Consider the following 25772-nt stretch of genomic DNA (forward strand, 5'->3'; position numbering starts at 1 on the left):
GCCGAGGATTTTGTTCAGTATCTGTATGACAAAATCACTCAGATTCGGGAAGATCTGGACTCCGACTGGGTAGTCTCAGGGGGAGGGACGGGGGCAGGTCTTGAGAATGTTATCTGGGATGAGTTTGATCCTGTGACCCCTGAGGACGTGGACAGGATTCTGGGTAGACTGAACGCGACCACTTGTTTATTGGACCCGTGTCCCTCCTGGTTAGTGCTGGCTTCTCGGGAGGTGACACGAGGCTGGTTCCAGGGGATTATAAATGCTTCGTTGGGTGAGGGTGTCTTTCCTGCCGCCTTGAAAGAGGAGGTGGTGAGGCCTCTCCTCAAGAAGCCTTCCCTGGACCCGGCAATGTTGGTAAATTATTGTCCGGTCTCCAACCTTCGTTTTGTGGCGAAGGTTGTTGAGAGTGTGGTTGCGCAACAGCTCCCCCAGCACCTGGATGAAACGACGTATCTGGATCCATTCCAGTCGGGCTTCAGACCCGGGTACAGCACGGAAACGGCATTGGTTGCGTTGGTCGATGATCTCTGGAGGGCTCGGGACAGGGGGTGCTCCTCTGTCCTGGTCCTGTTAGATCTCTCAGCGGCTTTTGATACCATCGACCATGGTATCATGCTGCACCGGTTGGAAGAGTTAGGGGTGGGAGGCACTGTGTTGCGGTGGTTCTTCTCCTTTCTCTCTGACCGGTCGCAGTCTGTGTTGACAGGGGGACAGAGGTCAACCCCGAGGCCCCTCATATGTGGGGTGCCGCAAGGGTCGGTCCTCTCGCCTCTCCTGTTCAACATTTATGTGAAGCCGCTGGGCGAGATCATCCATGGTTTCGGGGTGGAGTACCATCAGTACGATGACGACACCCAGCTGTACATCTCCACCCCGGATCACCCCAACAATGCCCTTGAAGTGATGTCCCGGTGCCTGGAGGCCGTACGGATCTGGATGGGGAGGAACAGGCTCAGGCTCAACCCATCCAAGACTGAGTGGCTGTGGTTTCCGACGTCCCGATATAGTCAGTTGATGCCATCACTGACTATTGGGGGCGAATCATTGGCCGCCACGGAGAGGGCTCGCAACTTGGGCGTCCTCCTGGATTCACGGCTGTCTTTAGAAGAGCACTTGACGGCTGTGACTGGGAGGATTTTTCATCAGGTTCGCCTGATTCGCCAGTTGCGTCCCTTTCTGGATCGAGACTCGTTACGCACGGTCACTCATGCCCTCGTCACCTCCCGCCTGGACTATTGTAATGCTCTCTACATGGGGCTCCCCTTGAGGTGCACCCGGAGGCTCCAACTGGCGCAGAGTGCGGCCGTGCGGGTGGTAATGGGAGCGACATGGTGCTCCCATGTGACACCTCTCCTGCGCGAGCTGCACTGACTCCCGGTGGTCTTCCGGGTGCGCTTCAAGGTTTTGGTTACCACCTTTAAAGCGCTCCATGGCTTAGGACCTGGTTATCTACGGGACCGCCTACTACCACCAATAGCCTCCCACCGGCCAGTACGCTCTCATAGAGAAGGACTCCTCCGGGTGCCGTCAGCCAAACAATGTCGGCTGGTGACCCCTAGGGGGAGAACCTTCTCTGTGGGGGCACCTACCATCTGGAATGAGCTCCCCCCAGAGATACGGAGGATCCCGGATCTGCGCACCTTCCGCCGCGCTGTGAAGACCTTTTTATTCCATCAGGCGGGCTTGGCCTAATCTCTTCCCTTTTTAAATATGTAAATTTTAATCTGTTTTTAAATTATTGGGGTGTTTTAATTTGTCTGGGCCAAAATGATTAAATTTGATTTTATCTGGTTTTTTAAATTTTTTGTATCTATGTTATTTTATTGTTTGGCTGTTCACCGCCCTGAGTCCTTCGGGAGTAGGGCGGTATACAAATCAAATAAAACATAAAACATAAAACATTAGAACAGCTGAGAATTAACTCATTTTCAGCGTAGTCCAAACTAAATTAAAGCAAATTCTTCAAAACACCATTCCTCAGTTTATCACCGACCTTGGTATAATTAAGCAAACTGCCAAAGGTTTTTCTTGGCAAAAGTTCAGAAGCAGAAGACGCCGACAAGAAATGAATACAGTGAAACAAGAAGCAATTCTCTCAACCTTGTTTTCCGGCAAAGAGGCCAAGAGCCGTTGCTGGTCTTTTAAGCCTTATGGGAAGGGCCAATCATCTCTTGGCCCTACTCCCGAGTTGTCCTCTCTGCTTTAGCTGCTCTTGCCTTCTGGCAGCTCTTCTCATATGTGCACTAGGAACAGGCTCCTCCTGTTCCTCTGCCTCTCTACTGTCAGTGTCTGGAGGCTCCGGAGTCTGCACATCCCGATGGCCCTGGCCCCATCTCTTGCCTCCAATGCAGAGCCCTCATCCAGGCCTTCCCCAGCCTCCAGGACTGGCCCATGTTTTTCCTCAGCCTCATCCCTGTCCGACTCTGCTGCCAGCTCCGCAGGCTGCTGGCGGACCACAACAACAGCTTCTGTTTCTGCAGTGATAACCCTAGGGAGGACATAAAACCTGACATTAGTTTAAAAAAAAAAATGAACTGGAGGGCTATGTCTCAAAACGGACATGTAGTAGAGAGAAAAACCAAATGGTCCTTTTCATATTGTCAGGAAAAGAACATGATGAAAGTGCCCTGGGCTAGAGGAGCTTCTCTTAGTCACCTTTTCAAACCCAGGAAGTCTGATTCTGGGACCTGGGATGCCCCTTTAACCTCTTCAATTGTCCAAACAATTTTTAGGAGCCATGGTAGCGCAGTACTTAAAATGCAGCATTGCAGGCTAATTCTGCCCACTGCCAGGAGTTCGATCCTGACTGGCTCAAGGTTGACTTTGTTTCCTATGGGAGGGGCCAATCACCTCGAAGGTGTGGCTTTAGTCGATCCTGCTTTCTGAGTTGTTCTTGTCCTCTGGCAGCTCTGCGGATGCACACACTGGGAATGAGCTCCAGCTGTTCCTCTACCTCACTGCTGCCTATCTCCCTCTCTGCCTCCAACGCAGAGCCCTCGTCTGAGCTATCCCCAGCCCCCAGGGCTGGCCCATGTTCCTCCCCAACCTCCCCACTGTCTGACTCTGCTGCCAGCTCTGCTGGCCGTCGGCAGGCCACAACGGTGGGATTTGATCAGTCCCAAACATCTTTCAGGCAGTGGGTCAGACTATGATTCAATGTAAACAACTCCTAAGTAAGACATTGCTGGACCTTAACTCAGTTTCTATAACTCAATATATTTTCTCTTCCTTTCCCCCCTTTCCTTCTTCCTCTCTTCCTACCTTTTTTTCCTCTTCTCCTTTTAGCTACACACATATCATTTTATTTTTATTTTGTTATTACTTTGTTATAATTGGTTGGACCGTAATTGTCTTGAAGTCAACAAACCCTAGCATGACTTCAGCAAGCATTAGACTGAATGTAAGTTAGCATAGCGTTACATTCTCAAAGTGTTTTATACATTCCGGTACTACTTGTGCCCTTTCCTAGTTATTTATAGCATTTAGTTTATTCATTGTTAAATTAACTGTAATTTTATAGAATTCTCTTGCGTATTAACTCCTGTACTCTGTAATTTTACTTTAATAATTTCATTTTCACTTCATTTTATTCTCTCAATATGACTTTTTATTTCTATTTTAGTTCAACTAATAGCATTTAGTAAAGCTATTATTTCTATGCTGGTCTATTTTCCTTCTCTTTTATACCACAGAAGCATTCTGAGCCACTTTCTCCTTTCTCCTTTCTCCTTTCTCCTTTCTCCTTTCTCCTTCCCCTCCCCTCCCCTTCCTTCCTTCCTTCCTCCCTCCCTCCCTCCCTCCCTCCCTCCCTCCTTCCTTTCTTCCTTCCTTCCTTCCTTCCTTCCTTCCTTCCTTCCTTCCTTCCTTTTCTTCTTTGATTTAGATGCACCCAATTCCTTAGCTCTAGGCAATTCACAGTATAAAGCCAAAACGATATACAATCTCAAAAAGCATATAATGGTAACAAGATGGTGAATCCAGCCAACAATAGAAACATGCCAAAGACACAGAAAGGGTTCAATCAAGCGCAGAGCCTGGGGAAAGGAGCTGGGACTTTCACCCCCCAGAACATTATTACATATATTTCTGGATGGGCAAGCAGTACCCATGAAGGACAAGTCTGGGATTAGGGGTTGCTTCTGGAGTCATGGCTCATGCTTGACCAAACAGTGGAAGAGGTATCTAGAAGGCTGACGGCCCAATTGTCGTACAGGAAACCTGACTCCTGCACTCACACCTGCATCACCACTTGGTTAGATGACAGCAAGACCCTCTACTTGGGTTTGTCTTTAAAGGTTTCTTGGAAGCTAGTCTGGAATGCAGCAGCCCACATGCTGATGGTAAATCACCACATGCTGGTATATTCAGAAGGATCTTGAAGGACTTGAACACTTGGCCCTATCCAACAAAATGCAGTTCAGTGATGAGGAAAGTAAGTTTCTACACTTAGGTTAGAAAAACCAAAAGCACAGGTATAAATAGCCAGAGTTACTAGCTGTCCTAGTGGAGAGTGCAGTGTGCAGCAGCCACCAAAAAAAGAAAGGCAACACAGTTCTAGGCTGTATCTACAGATGAATAGTCTTAAGATCACAGGAAGTAGTAGTCCTGCTCTATACTGCATTTGTGAGTGTATATTTGGAATACTGCATCCAGTTCAGGCAACCGTAATACAAAAACAGATGTTGAGGTCCTAGAAAGAGTGCAGAGAAGAGCAACAAAGATGATATGAGGTCTGGAGGCTAAACCATATGATGAATGGCTAAAGAGAATAGGTGTCAACCCTGAAGCGAATCTGGCTGAGGCCATCTTTGAGGCTTCAGGGTTGCCACAAGGCAGAAGAAGAGACAAGGAGGTGGGGGGGAATAGGTAGCTGGGGTTTGTAGTCAAAAAAAATTGCTATGGGAACCAAGGACATTCCAACAGGTGCTAGAGAGAGGAGGAATGGAGTAACCAAGCAACCAGACAGCACCTCTATTGGACAATGTGACTGATGACTTGGGGGAAGGGGGAACTTTCATTCTTTAATTAGGTGAAAACCACAGGAAATTTCAGAGTCGGTTTTCACCCATTGTGCCAATAGATTGTTCTTTGAGGAATCTACCTGCCTTGGAGTTCTGCTTTCTATGGGTGCATTACTTGGAATGCTGACACTAGGTATGTTTAATCTAATGGAGAGGAGGCTCGGAGGAGACATGATACATCTCTCCCAATACTTGAAAGGCTGTCACAGGGAAGAGGGCATCGATTTATTCTCCATAGCAACTGAGGACAAGCAACCAGTCAATGTCACTGCGTTTTTGTATTTACCAGATGAGCTCTTATTTTTGAACTTTCAGACTTACCGTAGCTTGCCAAGTTCTTATCAGTAAGCTAACTGCGCATGTCCACATTCTTTCGTTTTCTTCTATCTTTCTTTGTTCTCTGGCCAAGAGAGGTCCGGCAGGAACGCTGCCAAGATGTAATTAATTAGCTAGTAAGATGTTTTTACTTCTTTATAATAAAATGTGTTTATTAGAATATATCTTGGTTTTATTTTCTTAAAGTATACTTCAAGGAAAGGTCATGATCCATTCTCTAATCAAGGTGCAATTACCCAAAAGCAGAATGGGATTAATTGCCACCCTGACAGTCAAAGCTCATCAGAGGGAGATTCAACCTGGAAATAAGGAGGAATTTTCTGACAATAGGAACACTTAATCAGTGGAACAGCTTACCTTCTAGAATTGTGGGTCTTTCATCACTGGAGTTTCCAAGAAAAGATTGGACATCCATTTGTCCAGGATGGTATAAGGACTCCTGCTTTGGGAAGGGGATTGAACTAGAAGACCTCCAAGGTTCATTCCAACCCTATGATTCTAGAATCCTATGACAGCAATGGAAGTCATTGTGATTGGCAAGTTGTGTGTATTCTTGGTCCTCCTGCCTCCAAAGGGAGAGAGAATATATGAAGATGAGGTCTTGGTGGTCTTTGAGCTTGCAATTGCACTGATGATGTTACTTAATTGGGTCGTGAAATGTCTGCAGGAAGACAACCAAGTTTAGAGAGCAGCAAGGATAGCACAGTTCAACCCTGATCTACAACTATTCTCATCTTTTGGAAACCTTTCTGTGTCAGAACCTTTCTGATAGCCATGTGGTACTTATAACGGGGGGGGTGGTGGTGGTGGTGGTGTTCAATTATGTTAACAATTATTTTGAAAAATATCAGAATCCCATCAAATTCTTTCTTCTCTCACTGGCAACTTTACTTATCAGAAGGCGAAAGAAGGAACTATTCCTCACCAACAGGTAGGAACTGAGTAAAGAAGTGAAGGGGGCCGGCATTCTGGAGGAGCGTGATTCTGTTATCCTTGAATTCATGATATCCAAGACAGGAGGGATCGAGAAGAGTCAAAACTGAATGATGAGAAGAGTGGGGTTTTTTATTCACTCCAAGGTAAGGGAAGTTTGATGCAATGGCTTGATATCCCGCAAGAGGAAATACCTGGGAAGGATTGGAATTCCTATCAAGTGAGATATTAAAGATTCAATTGCAAACTATTTCTACAAAAAGGAAAAATGGGAGAAATCTAAACATGCAGAGGTCTCTAAAATGCAACAGAGGAACAGAGACATATGAAAAGTGGAGTATATAATAAAATAAGAACGTACAGTAGTCTCCAGAAAGTATGGGAACTCTGTCAGAACTGTGTCCAAATGGCTCCAAATAAGCCATAAGAGATATAAAAAAAAAGGATTTTGGGTGTAGGTCAAAGTCAGTAGTGGGTTTCAAATCCCGAATCCAGTTTGGTCGTGGGCGCATGCACGCCACTTCCGCTAGTCAAAGTTAAAAGCAAGCCAAAGAGGATTACAAAGAGGAAAAAGTAACATGACAACAAGTGATGATGGGAAATCTGAACTGTCCGTCTCCTCCTTTGCAACTCATCCTGGCTAATCAATATGCTGCTCTAGGAAGGAAGAAACTACAGTTTAGGACAGAGAAGCTCAGTAGCTACTTTAAACAAATTCAAACAAATTCAGGACCACAAGGATTCACCTTCATCCCAGGGTGTCTACAAGCAGAGGAGATTGTGAAAGAGTCCTTAGTAAACTTAGTGAACTCTTAGAGGCCCAGGCAGGACCCAGGAAGCTGGAAGACGGCAAATGTCATCCCCTTCTTTAAAAAGGAAGAGTCGGAGGACTTGTAAAACTACACACCCATCTGCTTGATGCCTATATTGGGCAAGCTTCATGAACAGATGATCAAACAACATGCTCGAGAGTGTTTAGATAAGCATGCTATAATTAACAGGAGCCGGCAGAAGTTTGTCACCATTTCTGCTAAACAGATCTTATCTCCTTCTTTGGAGATAAAGTGCTTCTAGCTTATTTGATTCAGAAGAAGATTGTAGACATAATACACCTGAGCATCACATGATGTTTACTTTAATACAATGGTTGAAGGTGGTTTACATGATGCTATTATTAGTTAGATGGACTGGTGGTTGGCTGAGTGACCCACCCAAAGAATGCTGGTTAGCAGTCCTTCTTCAACTTGAAAGAGAGTATTGAGTGGAGCATCCCAGAATCTGTCTTTGGCAGTTCTCATGCTGTTCAACATCTTATCTGTGACTTGTGTGAGGGCCGAGGGGGTACTTGTCAAGTGTACAGATAATACAAAGCTGGGAGGAGTGGCTAATACTTTAGAAGAGAGAAAGAAGATTTTAAAAAGCTGACATGATTAGGATGCAACTGAACAGAGAGAAATGTAATAAGAAAAAAACATGAAAAGCAAAAGCAGAGAGCACAGGAGTAGTACATGAGAAAGGCCGATCATATTTAGTAAATTCTAGTAATTATTAAATTCTAACAAAAAAGAAAAATAACAATTCATCAGGGATACCAAAGTAAGAATGTACAAATGTTACATTGATTAAGATTAAAAAAAAAATCTTAGGAGGAGAGGAAAAAATAAAAACAAGAATTATCTGTATCTTCATAAGAAATCTAATGCCCTGAACTTCTGATTGAGAGCCCAGGTGAGTTAGATGTTGCTTGCATAGCAGAATGGCATTGTGACTGAGTTGGCAGCTGAACACAGGATCTGGACTGCCAAAATTCTCTCCAGAGTAAGGAAAGATCTTTAAGATAACACGTGTTCTCCATTCAGCTGCTCCCTGTGTGTAAACTGCGGGGATCTAAGTTTCACCATCTACTTGTGAGAGATCAAGAGAGGAACTATGTTTTCACACAGTCATCAACACAGACTTTTAGAGCCCTGGTGGTGCAGTGGTTAGAATGTAGTATTGCAGGCTAATTCTGCTAACTGTCAGCAGTTCGATTCTCACTGGCCCTAGCTTGATTCAAACTTCCATCCTTGCAAGGTCAGGAAAATAAGGAGCTGGACTGTTGAGGGCAATATGCTGACTCTGTAAACTACTTAGAGAGAGGTGTAAAGCACTGTGAAGTACTATATTAGTCTAAGTGCTATTACTATTGCTATTTAAGGACATACAGTTCAACCAAGCCTCATTTCTTATGCACTTTGGGTTTTGGTTTTTTTATTGCTTCAGAAATATTAGGACTCTTCAGATCAGCAAGTGTTACTGCAATCACTGAGTGAATTGCTTCCTCCTTGAGAAATAGCTTTTAAGAAAGATCTTAAAGCTTGGGGAAATTATTACTTTTGGGATGAAACTGAAAAGAGCGCTTCGAATTTGGATTTTGGAAAGTTAACAATGGATTAATTTATAACTTGTAATTTTAATGTGACTTTATGTATTTATTCATATATTTATGTTTTCATTTTAATGTTGTAAGCTGCCCACAGTTGACAAATGTAATAAATGAATAAAATAAAAATAAATTACGGGCCCAGATGATCATGGAATTATAACTTTAAATTAATTAGAAATCAGACTAAATTCTGGTCTTCTGGATTTTAAGAGAATATAAACTAAGAGAAAGAATAGGAAGGATTCCATGGATGGAAATGTCAACAGGAAATCTATTTGGGAAACTCTGAAAAACAAAATAATAAAGATACAAAAACAATACCACAGAGAAAGAAAATCAAGAAACATCTGATAAGACCAGCGTGGTTGCAAAAGAGCACTTTGACCAGGGCAAGTCTTAAAAAAATGGAAAGAGGAGCTTGTAACTAGAGCAAAATCCCAGCAAATAGCATAAATCTTAGGAAGATTTAGGAAGGTTAAGAATGAGCTAAGAGGTGTCTATGCCAAAAATAACAAAAAAAATTCCCTTTGATATGCAAGAAGCAAGAGGAAAATCAATGAAATGGTTGATCCACTAGTGGGAGATGATGGCAAGGAGGTGTGACGAGCAACAGAGAGATAGCAAAATTGCTTAATTCCTTTTCTGCAACTTTTTTTTTAACACAAAAGATAAAAATAGCCCATCCTGTCAAAAACAGCACTTTGAGAAGAGAAATGCAGGTAAAAATACGTAAGGAATTGGTTAAAGAACACCTACCTGCTCTGAACCACTTCATGTTTGATGGTTTCCATCCCAGGATACTGAAGTTGCCAGCAGATGTGATCTCGGAGCCACAATGAAATCCTTCAAAGTTCCCAGAGCATAGAGGAACTACTAGGAGTTCCAATCTTCAAAAAAAAAAAAAAAGATAAAAATATCGATCCAGGAAAGTACAGACTAATTACTCAGACATAAGTAGTCTGGATAGTCCTCTTGCAGCACATGGCTTCAACTGGATGATTTCAGGGGCTGCCACAAAGAAAAAGAGATCAAGCTATTCTCCAAAGCTCCTGAAGGCAGGAGAAGAAGCAATGGATGGAAACAAATCAAGAAGAGAAGCAACCTAGAACTAAGGAGAAATTTCCTGACAGTGAGAACAATTAATCAATGGAACAGCTTGCCTCCAGAAGTTGTGAAGGCTCCAACAACACTAAAAGTTTTTAAGAAGAGATTGGATAACCATTTGTCTGAAGTGGTGTAAGATTTCCTGCCTAAGCAGGGGGTTGGACTAGAAGATCTCCAAGGTCTGTTCTGTTCTGTTCTGTTCTGTTCTGTTCTGTTCTGTTCTACTCTACTCTACTCTACTCTACTCTACTCTACTCTACTCTACTCTACTCTACTCTACTCTACTCTACTCTACTCTATTAATTTCCAAGGCCCCTCCCAATCCTGAATTCTGTTATGCATTGGGTTCTCATCTGTGGTCACTTGAGCTGTAGATGGAGGCTGTTTCCAAGAATCTGAGCAACATACTTGTCAGGAATTGATCTCAGACTCAACACCTTCCTTGCCCCCGTAACTGCTCTTCCTCTGCCTGAAAGGGGGGGCAGAGAATGGAGCCACTGCTGGCCTGTTCTCTCAGGCCTAGGATTGAGGGATGAATAGGAAATAATCAGTTGGCTTTAATACTCATCCCCCAAAATACACACTGAGTTTGGTGGATACACATGTGAATCCTACACAAGCTTCAGCTTCCCTAGGCTCTTTCCCACGCTCCGGTCAAGACTCTGGTGGATGCCTGGGAAAAGGCGGCCGCCGGGGCTCTCAACTGGGTCGTGCCTTTCCAGCCTCTGACCCGACGCAGATCCCAGTTGGCCCCTTGGTTTACTGAGGAGCTCTGGGAGATGAAGCGGCAGAGGAGAGGCCTAGAGAGCTGTTGGAGATCCAGCTGTTCCGAGTTTGACCAAGCACAGTTAAGATCCTTTATGTGATGTTATCTAGTGGAGATGGAGGAGGCAAAGTGTCTTTACTTCTCTGTCCTCATCGCATCTGCAGATAATCGCCTGGCCGCCCTGTTTAGGGTGTTCCGCTCCCTTTTGAATCAGGGAGCGGGGGATTACCTTATGCGGGGGAGGGCCGAGGAGTATAGCCAACATCTGCTGGACAAGATCGCTCAGATTCTGGACGGGCTGGACTCTGACTGGGCAGGGTCGGTTGAGGGGGTGACAACGGGTCTGGTTATCTGGGACGAGTTCAATCCTGTTACTCTCAAGGAAGTGGACAGGATCATGGGGAAGCTGAGTACCACCATGTGTTTGTTGGACCCGTGTCCCTCCTGGCTTGTTTATTTGGCTCGGGAAGTTACACGTGACTGGATCCAGGCAGTGATTACTGCTTCCTTGGGTGAGGGGAGCTTCCCTGCCACCTTGAAGGAGGTGGTGGTGAGACCCCTCCTCAAGAAACCTGCCTTGGATCCAGCTATCTTGAACAATTTTCGTCCTGTCTCCAACCTTCGCTTTATTGCGAAGGTTGTTGAGAGTGTGGTGGAAGCAGTATACCTGGAGTTGACCCTGGAGGAAGCAGTATACCTGGACCCATGCCAGCACGGAGATGGCATTGGTCGCGCTGGTTGATGATCTCTGGAGGGCTCGGGACAGGGGACATTTCTCTGTCCTGGTCCTGTTAGATCTCTCAACAGCTTTTGATACCATCGACCATGGTATCCTACTGCGACGCCTCAAGGGGTTAGGGGTGGGGGGCACTGTTTTACGGTGGTTCTCATCCTACCTCACGGGTCGTTCACAAACGGTGTTGGCGGGGGGACAGAGGTCAGCCCCGAGGCCCCTTACATGTGGGGTGCCCCAGGGGTCGGTCCTCTCTCCCCTTTTGTTCAACATCTATATGAAGCCGCTGGGGGAGATCATCCATGGTTTGGGGGTGAAGTATTATCAGTATGCTGATGATACCCAACTTTTTCTATCCACCCCGAATCAGCTCAGTGATGCCCTCGACGTGATGTCCCAGTGCCTGGAAGCGGTATGGCTCTGGATGGGGAGGAACAGGCTTCGGCTCAACCCTGCCAAGACGGAGTGGCTGTGGGTTCTAGCATCTCGGTTCCATGGGGATGCTCCACTGCTGGTTATAGGGGGTGAGGTGTTGCCCCCTGTTGATAGGGCACGCAACTTAGGCATCCTCCTGGATTCACAGTTGTCTCTGGAAGATCATGTTATGACCGTGACCAGGGGGGCATTTGCCCAGATTCGTCTGGTGCACCAGTTGCACCCCTACCTGGACTGAGATGCCCTACGCACGGTCACTCATGCACTGGTCATCTCCTGGATTGACTACTGCAACGCTCTCTACATGGGGCTGCCCATGAAGACCACTCGGAGGCTTCAGCTGGTGCAGAATGCGGCCGCGCGGGTAGTGATGGGAGTGTCCCAATGCTCTCATGTTACACCCCTCCTGCGTGACCTGCATTGGTTACCGGTTGCCCTCCATGTGAGATTCAAGGTGCTGATGATTACCTATAAAGCCCTACATGGCTTAGGACCGGGATATTTGGCGGACCTTCTACGGCCAGCAACAGCTCCCCATCACCCAGTGCGTTCCCACAGAGAGGGCCTACTCGGGGTGCCGTCGGCCAGACAGTGTCAGCTGGCGACCCCTAGGGAGCGGGCCTTCTCTGTGGGCGCACCTACCCTCTGGAATCAGCTCCCCCTGGAGCTCCGGATGGCCCCCAACCTTCACTCTTTCCGCCGCGAACTAAAAACGTGGCTATTTCGCCTGGCTGGCCTGGACTGATGGGGGTTTTTAATATGGATTTTAATTGATTTTAGGGATTTTATGTGTAACTTTTAACCTGGAGTTTTTGTTTTATTTTTCTGTTTTATTGTTGTGAGCCACCCTGAGTCCTCTCGGAGAAAGGGCAGCATATAAGTCGAAAGAAAGAAAGAAAGAAAGAAAGAAAGAAAGAAAGAAAGAAAGAAAGAAAGAAAGAAAGAAAGAAAGAAAGAAAGAAAAAACAGCTCTTAAAGAACAGCTTTTTCCCTAGTATTAAAGAACAGCTCCTCAGAGTGACCGAGTGACCTCATCCTTGTCACATATTAGAACTGATGGCAATCAAGGTTCCAAGTTCATGAAAGCCTCCCCTACATTCGCTCTGATTCATAGCACAGTCCTCAAAAGAAAAAAACAAGAACGTCCAGTTGCCTCCTGAAACAGCACCTTTGGGATAACCATGACCTGGATGACCGAGAATCTCTATAGACTTGTAGCTGTACAATTTGGGATGAACACCCTTTGAATGGTGTGGGAATAGGAATGGATTTCCAGAGGAAACATTGCAGACTACAGGAACCAGGAGCACCACTCAGGTGACCTTCAGGACACAGATAAACCTCCAAGTGCTTCAATGACCTTCCAAAAGGATGCAAATGACCAGCTGTCTGCAAGGAATATAAATCCTTCCATACCCCACTATCCTGTCAGAGCTGAAGAAGTTTCTTGGACGAGAAGCAAAACATCTTCAAAAGAAAAAACAAGGAAGTCCAGTTGCCTCCTGAAAAAGCACCTTTGGGACAACCATGACCTCGATGTCTGAGAATCTCTACAGATTCATAGCACAGTTTTCTAATTTTCTGTGACCTCCTCTGCTCCTTATATTTCCTTGCTTTTTCCCCCTTGTCAATCTCATTACTTTACACCAATGAGTATCTTTCATAAGGGATCTGTTTCCTTTAACCTTGTAAAACCCTGGGAACATCAGTGGTGTCCATAAGCAATATTACACCAATAATATGTATGAAAATATGGATGATGGTAGAGTGAATAGTCTTTCAAGGCTCAGTGCCCTGGAAATTGGAAGCTGCTGAAGAGCAAAATGTGTCACGCAGAAGAAGATTGGTGTATGTGAGAGGGTAGATGAGAGGGAGGGATGATGTTTATCCCCAAAAGTCTGTTGCTTGCTTTGTATCAAAAAATCAGTTGAGACCTGTCCGTGGCATCTGTTCAGTTACTCATCATTAGAATGGACTTCATAAAACATTTGACCGCTGGCAACCATACAATTTGGGCAGAACACACTAGCCATGTGTTGTCTATGTGTTGGGTAGTTTAATGAAAAGAAGGACTAGGGGAGACATGATAGCAGTGTTCCAATATTTGAGGGGCTCCTACAAAGATGTGGGGGTCAAATTATTTTCCAAAGCATCAGAAGACAAGACAAGAAACAATGGATGGAAACTCACCAAGGAGAGAATCAACCTATGACTAAGGAGAAATTGCCTAATGGTGAAAACAATATGCCAATGGAACAGTTTGCCTCCAGAAGTTATGGATGCTGGGCAGCCATTTGTCTGAAATGGTAGCTCAAGCAGAGGGTTGGACTAGAAGACCTCCAAGGTCCCTTCCAACTCTATTATTCTATGTTCTATGTAGAAAAATGGGTAGGTATTTGGATGACTCCAAATCAATCTTTCATTTTTCACAGGTTGTAGAAGAAGAACCCCTGAAGCAGTTAAGTGGTGAATTGTAGGGACATTGGAGTAAAGAGTTGGCCTGCTGTCTTTTAATAACTCATCAGGTTAGAGTTTGAAGAACTTAAAATAGGCACCTTATGATCTTAATTACATCCGAATCTTTTCTGTGGTCCTGGAATATTCCAGGTGACATGGAGAAAGCATTTGTTGGATGATGAAGGATCCCCCACAGAAATGTTTTGAGATTGTCCTGTTTTGGTTGAATATTAGTGCCTTGGGAAGAAAAATAAGCTTTACATATTGTGTTGAAGTATGTATTGAAAGTCTGGAATTTATAAACGGCAAAGAAATTGGATTTATAGTATCTGGCGCAGGGCCAAAAGGTTTGTTTTAGTTCAATGGAAAGAATTTGCTGCACCTGATTGTAAATCTTGGTTTGAAAAATACTGTGTGTATTAACTTTACACCGATGAGTTGGCTGTTTTTCTTGTCATATTATAAAGATTAAACGATGCTATTTTGTTTATCATCAGGGTTTAATCTGCTGTTCAAAACTGAGCTTGTTTTTGAGATATTGTGTGGATTTATTTATTTAGATGCCATTATTAATCTCTCAACCCACCCCAAACAGACTCCGGGTCAAGCACTTTTAGGGACCAGATAGCTGAATGAAATTGGGGGCTGAGTTTCCTCTCCTCTTCTTTGCTTTCACAGAATGAGTTGATAAGATAAAGCTGAGATGTTTCTCCTGAAGGAGATCTAGCTATTTCTCTGCTGATAGGAGATGATTGCAGGCACTGCTGATATGAACAGCCTTTCATGTTTAATTACTTTCTAAATCCTAAAGAGGATTCTTTTCAATAATCACTACTTGGAAGTGGATGCCATTTTATTGTTCCTGCTCTTGGTATTGCTTTGGGGGTTCTTGGGAGGTGGCTGATTTCATTGCTACCTTTTGCAGGTTGCTTGCAGGGAGGCCACCACTGGCAGGAGACCCTGAGGCTCCCCTCTGCTCACTGGCCCTTCCCTGGCAAAAGTGGAACCCGGCGCTTGGGAGACTGACTCACCAATCAGCTGAAGCCCCCGGCCATGGCAGCGGCCCCTGAACTGGGTCATCCTTGTTGGATGAGGCACAGAGGCAGCCTTCAATACATTAAAGAAGTCACACAGCTACCCACAATTAAACCACGCCCACGGTGCAATCTTTCTCCAGTTATACCATCTACACCTGCAGCCTTATGATTTTCTCAACTTTCTCATAGCATTTGTGGCTTTCTTTGGAATAGAAAAAATATGAACGAAGGAGAGGAACTTGCAGTCTTCCATAAGCTATCTTGCTGTCTATCAGAATCTTCTGATAGCTTTTTTTTTTTTAAACCACAGTGAATCTGAAGGCCCAGATTTCCCCAAGAATCTGCCTGCCCTGTTTAGTGACCTCCAGTCATCCAGGATTCTTGGTTTGAGGACTCCGTGGTAGGATATGGCGTAAACAAAACCTCAACGGCAGGATGGGGGGAAGGGTGGGAAGATGGTCCTGGCAGGAAAAGGGGGCTTCTTGGCTTCCTTGGCTGGCTTGGTGGTGGTCTAGACTGCTGTTGCTACCCTCCAGGGGAGTGAGTCATTCTCCTTCCTCTGCTCTCAGGCACCCCTCCAGGCACTTCCTGACCCTGTTTCATGGCTCCCCACAATTTGGAAACCATCATCATCTTGACCACATTATTGTTTTAAAGAAGCCAACGAGCCTCACTTCGTTCTCTGAGGAAAGCTTTCTGCCTCCTAAGAGGAAGATTATGTTTCTTCACATGGCAAATTCTACCCTGTCTTCTTGTAGTGGCTGTTTGAAAAAGCTTGTGAAATTGTCTCTTCTGTGCTATTTAAGATTATCCACTGAGTGTCTCGTGTCTTGGGGATATGCATGGATTTCACCGCAGCTGCAATGTGGGTACACACAACGCAGAGTGACTCAATCCTCCTTCACCCCAAATAAAGATCCACTTACACAATGGAATTCAGGCCGAAGAATATATGCACACAATCATAATCTGCATTAGACACACCAACACACCCAGAAATATAATTTCAATGACTTTTTTATAGTGTCTCACAATCAAATAACTCGATATATTAACTACTAGCATTACAATTAATGTTAAACATACTCTGGAAACTTTGCAAGCTTCATTTATAAGGAACGCTTAAAATCTAAAAAAACTCAGAAGAAAAATCAGGGAAGGCATGATAGCAGTTTTCCAGTATTTGAGGGGCTGCCACAAAGAAGAGGGGGTCAAATTATTCTCCAAATCACCGGAGAGCAGGACAAGAAGCAATGGTTGGAAACTAACCAAAGAGAAAAGCAACCTGGAATTAAGGAGAAACTTCTTAACAGGGAGGACAATTAGCCAGTGGAACAGCTGGCCTCCAGAAATCATGGGTGCTCCATCACTGGAGGTTTTTAAGAAGAAACTACACAGCCACTTATCTGAAATAGTATAGGTTTATAGGTTCTCCTGCTTGAACAGGGGGCTGGACTAGAAGATCTCCAAGGTCCCTTCCAGCTCTATTCTATTCTATTCTATTCTATTCTATTCTATTCTATTCTATTCTATTCTATTCTATTCTATTCTATTCTATTCTATTGGAACCAGCTGCAGCTGTGCAAGTGGCATAATATTGTGTTGTTTACTGCCATTTTCCATCTTCTGACTGCAACAAGGTGTGTCAACAAGGTGTGTTACCCAGGGCCACCCTTGATGGTTTTCTGTGTTCCTGAAGCCCCCCACATCATTTTGCCTCTTTGGTTTGAGAGCAAAACGCCTGAGCCGTGTGGGAAAGCCAATTATACAAAAGAGGTGGGCAGAAGTCTTTGTGCCTCAGCATCCCTGCCTTTGACATCTGGGCCCTCACACCATTGTGGGCAGCACTGGGCCATGACAGTGGACCCTGGACCACCTGGCCAAATTGATTTGATGCAGGACACACACTGCGCAGTAGTAGGTTGCCCGTGGTTCAGATCAGTTCGCAAGAACCGGTAGTAAAACTGGCGGGAGGCTCCGCCCACCAACCCGGACATCGTCAGGAAGCTTCTGCACATAAGCAAAGCGTGTGCGCAGGCAGTCCCATTGCAAACCGGTAGTAAAGGTAAGTAGAACCCACCCCTGACTGAGCCTCAATCTCACTAACATGCTTTGTTGGCTAAGCCACAGTGTCAGCTTTGTATTCAGCCATAAACCCTGATTGACAGGCTGGGTTTACACAGCATGCTCAGGCAAAGGCAAGCAACCCATGTTATGCATCCATGCCACATACAAACCCAAATTTTGGGTAATAAAAGTAGAGAAATGAATTATTTCTAAGGGTTTTTGAGGTTTATCACAGAATCTATCAGAGGTGGAAAAAAACCTTCCAAGTATGGTATCTGAGAAAATGGCAATAGGAAATGTTTTTATTTTATTTCATTTCATTTATTAATTTTTCATTTCACTTCATTTATTAAAATTTTAAATTAACTTTTTATACCACCCATCTCCTCTACAAGGTGACTTTGGGTGACTATAATAACATGATCATATGGTAACCAGATTGTCTGTCTGGGGCCATGTTTTCATTATTCTGATAGCCAGTCAAAATTGTCCCAAGAAATCTTCCATCTAGGCATCTGCTACAGTGGTGGGTTTCCAATTTTTTTTACTACCGGTTTTGTGGGTGTGGCTTGGTGGGCGTGACATGGCTTGGTGGGCATGGCTTGGTGGGCATGGCAGGGGAAGGATACTGTAAAATCTCCACTTCCACCCCACTCCAGGGAAAGGATACTGCAAAATCCCCATTTCCTCCTGATCAGCTGGGACTTGGGAGGCAGAGAATAGATAGGTATGGGGCCAGTCAGAATTTTTACTACCGGTTCTCCGAACTACTCAAAATTTCCACTACCGGTTCTCCAGAACTGGTCAGAGCCTGCTGGAACCCACCTCTGATCTGCTACCCTACCACCTGAGCAAAGTTGGAAGTCTTGCCCAGTCACAATCCAGTTGAGCTCATTTCTACAAGATACCTCAGATGATCATGATGAACACCTAAACATATAGGATGATGGTTAACCTAGTTTATTATGATGTAGCCTTTCACCTGTAAAGGTTCATTATTTCTTCTGTGGTTGATGTCACATTCAATTCCTGGGGGTGGGCTCTCCTTTTTTCATGCTTGAGAAACTTTCAACAAGTTTCATCCCTGTTGTTGTTGTTTTTTCCCCTTGAAACTGAACAGGCTAATAACTACCTACCCAGAACATCTGACAAACATCCCAAAGGAAAGTAATAATGTATATAAATAAATGTAAACAAAGGCAGAAAGAAATGTGCAAATATAATTGTTACTGAAAGTTTTAATAGCAATAATAAGACTACGAATTAAATTAGACCAGAGTAAACAAAAAAGAATGCAATAACAGAAAAAGCTAAAAGTGCAATAAGAAAAGAAAAACAGAGGAATTAAAAAAAGGAAGTTATAAAGGAAGTCTGAAAGGCATCAAGAAGTAGCTCACCATATTCTTCCTAGTAGTTATAAGTACAATTATATTTTAACCGCTCTCTCTAGACCAGAGGTCTTCAAACTTGGCTATGCTGGCTGGAGAATTCTGTGAGTTGAAGTCCATAAGTCTTAAAGCTGCCAAGTTTGGGGACCCCTCTCTCTAGACTTACATCATGAGTGGAATGCAATTGGATTATCTTGACAAATTTCATCAGTGCTGGTTCCTCATCAGGGTGGCAGGCAGCCCTAATGGAAAGCCCAGCCCAGCCGCTCGAGTCCCCTTCAGCATGTCTTTCATTAGTAACTAGACCTTTTTGTTTTCAAACATGACATACTTAATGCACCACAGAAAACAAACATGCACACAAGAAATGAGCTGCCAAGCGTAAACAAAGGAGGACTTCTAAAAAATGAGAAGCAGTCCTGGGGAAGTGAGAGGCAGCACCACGCTGGAAGAATGCAGCTGGCAGAGAGGATGGAGGAAGAAAAGCAGAGAACATCTGGAATGAGAGGCAGATGCTTGGCCTGCTGTGACTGTCTGGGGATGCCCCTTGATGTCATTCGTCCACTCCACCTTGGCTTCCTTTTCCCTCAAATCCTTCATGAACACCTCACTTCTTCCAAAGTGACTCCCATGGCACGAAGGATGGTGACTAACCTGGGAATTGTTTTGCCAGGTATAGCAGAGGGCGACCCAGGCTGACTCCATCATTCACGAGTTGGCAAAACTGGTGCAATTTTTCTCCTGGTGTGAATATAAATGAAATCGTCCTTGGATGGAGAGGAATTCTGGGTTTTCCCTCCAGTGAAGGTTTTATTTCTCTTTGAGTAATTCAGAACGGGAAAGAGATGAAATCTACATAGGTAGTCCTGAATTTACAACACTTAGTTTAGTGACCATTACAATGGCACTGAAAAAAGTGACTTATGACTGTTGTTCACAGCTATGACTTTTACAGCATCTCCATGATCATGTGATTAAAATTCAGATGCCTGGCCACTGGTTCATATTTATGATGATTGCTATGTTCCAAGGACATATGATCACCTTTTGTGACCTTCTGACAAGCAAAGTCAGTGAGAATAGAATAGAATTCTTTATTGGCCATGTGTGACCGGAAACACAAGGAATTTGTCTTTGCTGCATATGCTCTCAGTTTACATAAAAGAAAAAAAAACATTCATCAAGAATCATAAGGTACAACACTGAGTGATAGTCATAGAGTACAAATAAGAAATCAAATCATAGTAGGAAACAAACAGAACAATATAAGCAACATGGTTATAGTCATAAGTGGAAGGAGATAGGTAATAGGAAGGATGAGAAGAATAATAGTAATACAGTCTTAGTAAATAATTTGACAGTGTTGTGGGAATTAGTTGTTTAGCAGAGTGATGGCATTCGGGAAAAAACTGTCCTTGTGTCTAGTTGTTCTGCTGTGCCCTAGAGCCATGATGGTGAACCTATGGCATGTGTGCCAGAGGTGGCACACAGAGCCCTCTCTATGGACACACACACCGTCACTTCACCTGCTGCTTCCTGTCTGTTAGGAAGCTTATGAACCACTTACAAGTGTGATCAGGTACAACTAGATGATTTAGTTTAGTTAGAAGAATATCTGGAATGATGGTATTGAATGCTCAGCTGAAATCTATAAAGAGGACCCTTGCATAGGTCTTTGGAGCTTCAAGATGTCATAGGATGTACAACATCTTGAATGTTGATGTTGTACATCTTGCTGATGTACAACATTAAGTGAATCTCGGGAAGCTAGATTCACTTAACAACAGGGCTACTAATTTATCAATTGCACTGATTACCTTAACAAGGGTGGCAAGAAAGGGCATAAAATGAGGCAAAACTCACTTAACAAATGTCTAACTTAACAACATAAATTTTGGGCTCCATTGTGGTCGTAAGTCGAGGACTACCTGTGCACAGCCTGAAGTTGTCCATTCATCTCATCCAGGGGTGGGTTCTACTTACCTTTACTACCATTTCGCAGCGGGGCTGCGCATGGAAGCTTCCTGATGACGTCCGGGTCAGTGGACAGAGCCTCCTGCCGGTTTTACTACTAGTTCTAGTCCGAACCCGGGGCAACCCACTACTGATCTCATCCTTCCCTTAGCAGCACCCTCAGCACATTTATAAGGAAGTAGTTTTGCCTAAAATGGAAGTGTGTGATGAATGGAGGCGTAGAAAGGAAACGTTTGAGAAACCTGAGAAGCTTCACCTTCACTCAGGCTAGCAGCTGGCAGAAGGTATGAATGCAGGGAGGGAGGGAGGGAGGGAGGGGCTGGGGATGCTGTCATGAACCTCTTTCAGCACGAGTGACAAAAGGTCTAAGATTCAAGCTAGACCTAAATGACACATAAAATGAAGTGCAACATTGAATGCAGTTAAGAAAGGCCTGTGGAAGGGAATCGGGGGCCATGGTTAGCCCTCTTGCAAATGGCCAAAGTGAATAATGCAGCCCTGCAGGAAGGAAATCACCAGATTTTTTCAAAAAATATTCTGCCATCACTATATGTACCTATGCACTGTATGTATCATCATCATTCTATCCTAGTGGTGAAATCCAAACTGGTTTGCTACCGGTTCACTGGCTGTGCATGCACTTACGCAGTACGCACCAAAAGGAGCTTGGGAAGATAAGTAGATGCAAGGGGGGGGGATCAGCTGTGGCATGCAATTTAGCTTCGCTAGAAAGCAGGATTTCCTGCTTTCTAGCAAAGCTAAATTGTGCTGCACAGCTGATCCCCCCCCCCTTGCTGTTCTGCTTACCTTCCCAAGCCTCCTTTTGGTGCGTGCTGCACATCCACGCATGGCATAAACACCAAAAGGAGGCTTAGGAAGGTAAGTAGAACAGTGGGAGGGGGGGAATCAGCTGTGGCATGTGATTTAGCTTTGCTAGAAAGCAGGATTTCTAGAAAACTAAACCACGCGGCACAGCTGATCTTTGGAAATATCGGTTCAGAGGAACCGGTAGCTTTTTTTAACTACCAGTTTGCCCGAATCGGTAGTTTTATCCATGAGGAATGTTAAGAACCTGTGGAGTTTTGTGAGCTGAACAGCCATGAACATTTCCACATCAAAGTTACTTGCCTGCTCAGCAATCAACTTTATTAAAGAATGGGAAAACTGCTGGACTTACCTAGCCTAGAAAGCAAAGGCCAAGGACAAGTGCAGATATACGAAGACAGGAACCAGCTGACAAACTACTCAGTGTATATCCCATCTCAGGCTCACCAGAGAGTGTCATGTTTGTTGTTAAGGAAGCATTGTGGTCCTCTAAAAACTGAAACTAATCAAGGAGAAAAGCAACTTAGAACTAAGAAGAAACAGTGGAACAACTTGCCTCCAACAACACTGTAAGTTTTTAAGAAGAGATTGGATAACCATTTGTCTGAAGTGGTATAAGGTTTCCTGCCTAAGCAGGGGGTTGGACTAGAAGACCTCCAAAGTCCCTTCAAATCCATTCCTGTTTTATTCCTATTTTATTCCTATTTTATTCCTATTCCTATTCCTATTCCTATTCCTATTCCTATTCCTATTCCTATTCTATTCTATTCTATTCTATTCTATTCATTTCATTTCATTTCATTTCATTTCATTTCATTTCATTTTGATTTCATTTCAGCAAATCAATCAATCAGCAAATCAATCAACTTACCAAATGCTTTATGTTTATTAGCATTTGCTTACATCTTTTTACAGCAAAATCCCTATCATCTGATCAGCACTCAGAAATTGTTGTGTTGCTTTCTTAACCAAGAAAAAAAAATATCCTGCCTGGCCGGTCCATGTAAGCATGTTCTGTAAACAACTCCTCTCTTTCATTCATTCTCTGATTAGCTGAATAACTGAAACAACTTTCTTTGGTTCGAGAAAGCTGCAGTTAATTTTATGCCACTTTATCACATTTACAAATCAACTTCTTCATATAAATACATTTCAGCCAGGCTGAATAGGTAACTCAACTCTTCTGGCCTGTGGTTTAGCGCAGGGGGCCTCCTGCCTGCTGGAGGGATCCACTCACTTCCCTAAAGTCCAGATGGCCCTTCTTGCAGCCCGAGAGCCTCTCCAGGTCTTCCTGGTGGAAGGACAGAGTCTGCTTGGTCCCCCTCAGAGAAGCTTTTCTCAGTCCCCTGAACCCTGGGAAATCCTGTGGTTGTTTCATTTGCTCTGCCGTCCCAAGGTGCATTATAAACCGGCTTAGGAAGGTTTTATCCATATAGTCAAATTTCTTTCTTTCTTTCTTTCTTTTTTTTTTTTTTGAATCAAGTTTTATTGAATTTTCCCCCCACATTCACCCTCATCTTTTTTTTTTTTTGAACAGAGTATTGGCCATATCTTATCTTATACAATTTTTCAAGTTCAAATACATTTTACTCAATTACAATTTTGCCAAAATCTTCCCTTTTCCCCCTATTTTTTCTTTAATTCATATCTCAATATTTCTATGCTTATTTGTATAAACAACATCTTCATTCGCTCTCTTCATTCTAATTTTCCTACTTGTTCACATTTATTCTTTTTTTTATTTATTAACAATTCCTTCTTTATCTTAATATTTATATGTGTGTTCGGGGAAATTTTATGACTTTAAAATACAAAACAAATCTACTGGGATTAACAATGGAAATATAAGAAAGAGGAACGAGAAGGGAGGAATAACGGAAAATTGAAATTTCTATCACTCTGGTTTGTCTACATAAAGAACCCTTGCTCTGTAGGGCCATGGAAAACTTTGTCATTATTATATTCTTTGCACAGGCATGAATTGGGAACGAGATTGGTATTAACTGAACTCTTTATTTGCGAACTAACAAGCTTGAACAACAGAACTGAACAGAGCTTGTTGTGGCCCCGCCCTCTGAGCCTATCCCATCGGAGGAAGAAAGCTCCGAGCATGAGGAAGAGGAGTCAGCCAGGCCTCCCTCTCCAGGCCCCTCCCCTCTGGCACTGTCTCAGGTGCCGGCCGAGGGAGAGGAGATTAGCTGGGAGACAGGTGTCTCGGATGAGAGTGAAGGAGAGACATCATTCCTGGGCGCACGCCACCGAAGGCGTGATAAACGATTGCAGCAGCTCAGGAGGCGTGCTAGGGATTAGAACTGAGTCACTGGACCACACCCCAGAGACTATATAATAGAGGGTAGTGGCCAGTGATCCCTGTGACGAACAAAAATAAACCTTGGATAGTCACTAAAGCATTGTCCAAAACTGCTGAGAGGAATATTCTTTCTGTTGGACTCTTGTACGCTGAGTATATTATCTTTCTGTTTCTGTGGAAATAAAAGCACTTGGCAGATGGTGTGTATATCGCTGCCAAGTTGGAGATAAAGACCTGGGTGTGTGCCAAGTGCTTCCTTAACCCTCGGCTGGCTGTGTTTGTGTGTGTGTGTGGACGGGGACAGATCAGAGCTGAGGCAAATTGACAGCACTTAAAAACCCCACCAGCTGTCACAGAACACCCAATCAGAAAACATAGAACTCCCACGGTTTGCGAGGCCACACCTCTTGGCCAATCCCCGAGTGGCGTCCCTTGTTGCCGGGAGCTGCCGAACACAACAGTCATATGCCAGCATTTGTGGGAATTTCGTAAAATCTGCAGCTGCTGCCTTCAGTGATTGGTGTTTGGCTTGCATTTGGTGCTTCCAAAAGAACAAAAAATAGAATATAAAACAATGGAACAACAACAGAACCCACGGATGAGAGAGAGAGAGGGTGAGCTCCAGCATGAGTCCAAAACCTTGAGGACTAAACGTCTGATCCTGATGATCGACTCAGATTCAATCCTGCCACATTATTCTGGGACACATATATTTGCCTTCATTTGACATAGAACAAACTAGACTCCAAAGTCTTCTAGTCCAACCTCCACCCATGGCAGAAGATTCTATACCCTTCCAGACTTTTTTTGGACTTGATGGGAACCGGGGTGGGATTCAGCCAGTTTGGACTAGTTAGGGCGAACCGGATGTTAAGTTTAATCTGGTTCACCGAACCAATTGTCCCAAGGACTGGCTGACCCTGCCAACCCCTCCCAGGAGTCTCCACATGGCCCGTTTTGGATGTGAGGTAAGTGCAGGGCCTGCGCGGAGGCTCTGGGAAGGTGAAAAAGGGGCCTACCAGAAGTCTGGAAATGGGCTTGTTTCCGGCCTCTGGAGGGCCTCCGGTGCCCGGGGAGGCTGTTTTCACCCTCCTGAAGGCTCAAGGAAAGGCTCTGGAGTCTCGGGAGAGTGAAAAATGAGCCTACCGAAAGCACCTGAAGTCTGGAAATTGGTCCATTTCCAGCCTCCAGAGGGCATCCGGTGCCCGGGGGAGGCCGTTTTTGCCTTCCTGGAGGCTCCAGGAAAGCCGCCAGAGCCTCTGGAGGGTGAAAAGCCCCCCCTCGCTATGGTGTAGGAGGCCGAGTAGGCCACACCCCCATGGCCACGCCCACCCAGCAACCAGGCAGTGAACTGGTTGTTACTTTTTTCAATCCCACCACTGAATGGGATGGATACATGTGATGATAGAAAGAATAACAGAATAGAATAATAAAGTTGTTTGATACACCCAAAGTTCTCCAGTCCAAACCCCACTCTAGCAGGAGAGCCTACATGATTTCAGGCAAATAATTGTCCAATCTCTTTTTAAAAGCCTCTTGTGATGGGGCACCCACAACTTAAAGACTTGGCTGTTCCAACAAATGGGTTGACCCTGATCCTTGGGTTTTATTATTTTATTGTCGTTGTTTTAACTGGGTTTTAATTATGTTACCTTTTTATTATTGTATGTTTTAACCTGTGTTCACCGCCCTGAGTCCTTAGGGAGAAGGGCGGCATATAAATTTTTGGAAATAAATAAATAAACTCCTGGAGGCAATTTGTTCCACTGGTTAATTGTTCTCCCTCTTAGGAAGTTTCTTCTTAATTCCAGGTTGCTTCTCTCCTTGATTTGTTTCTGTCCATTGTTTCTTGTCTTGCCTTCAGGTGCTTTGGAAAACAAGCTGACCCACACCTGGCACAAACCTGCAAAGAGGGAGCTTATGAAAGAAATAGAACCAAGCTTCAAGAAATTGAACC

At 44.2% G+C, this 25772-nt stretch overlaps 1 long non-coding RNA gene across 1 annotated transcript; it reads right to left on the minus strand.

Moving 5' to 3' along the window:
• Positions 1 to 2089: 2089 nt before the first annotated feature.
• Positions 2090 to 7961, minus strand: LOC148112204 (uncharacterized). The gene is made up of 3 exons (XR_015729705.1): positions 5718 to 7961; positions 5346 to 5451; positions 2090 to 2491 (listed from the first exon to the last, which is right to left on the minus strand). It is a non-coding gene; the product is annotated as an uncharacterized LOC148112204 (long non-coding RNA).
• Between the last annotated feature and the right edge of the window lie 17811 nt (positions 7962 to 25772).

The sequence above is a fragment of the Pantherophis guttatus genome, chromosome 12 (genome assembly GCF_059756535.1).
Source record: "Pantherophis guttatus breed Tessera chromosome 12, ASM5975653v1, whole genome shotgun sequence".
Lineage (NCBI taxonomy): Eukaryota > Metazoa > Chordata > Lepidosauria > Squamata > Colubridae > Pantherophis > Pantherophis guttatus.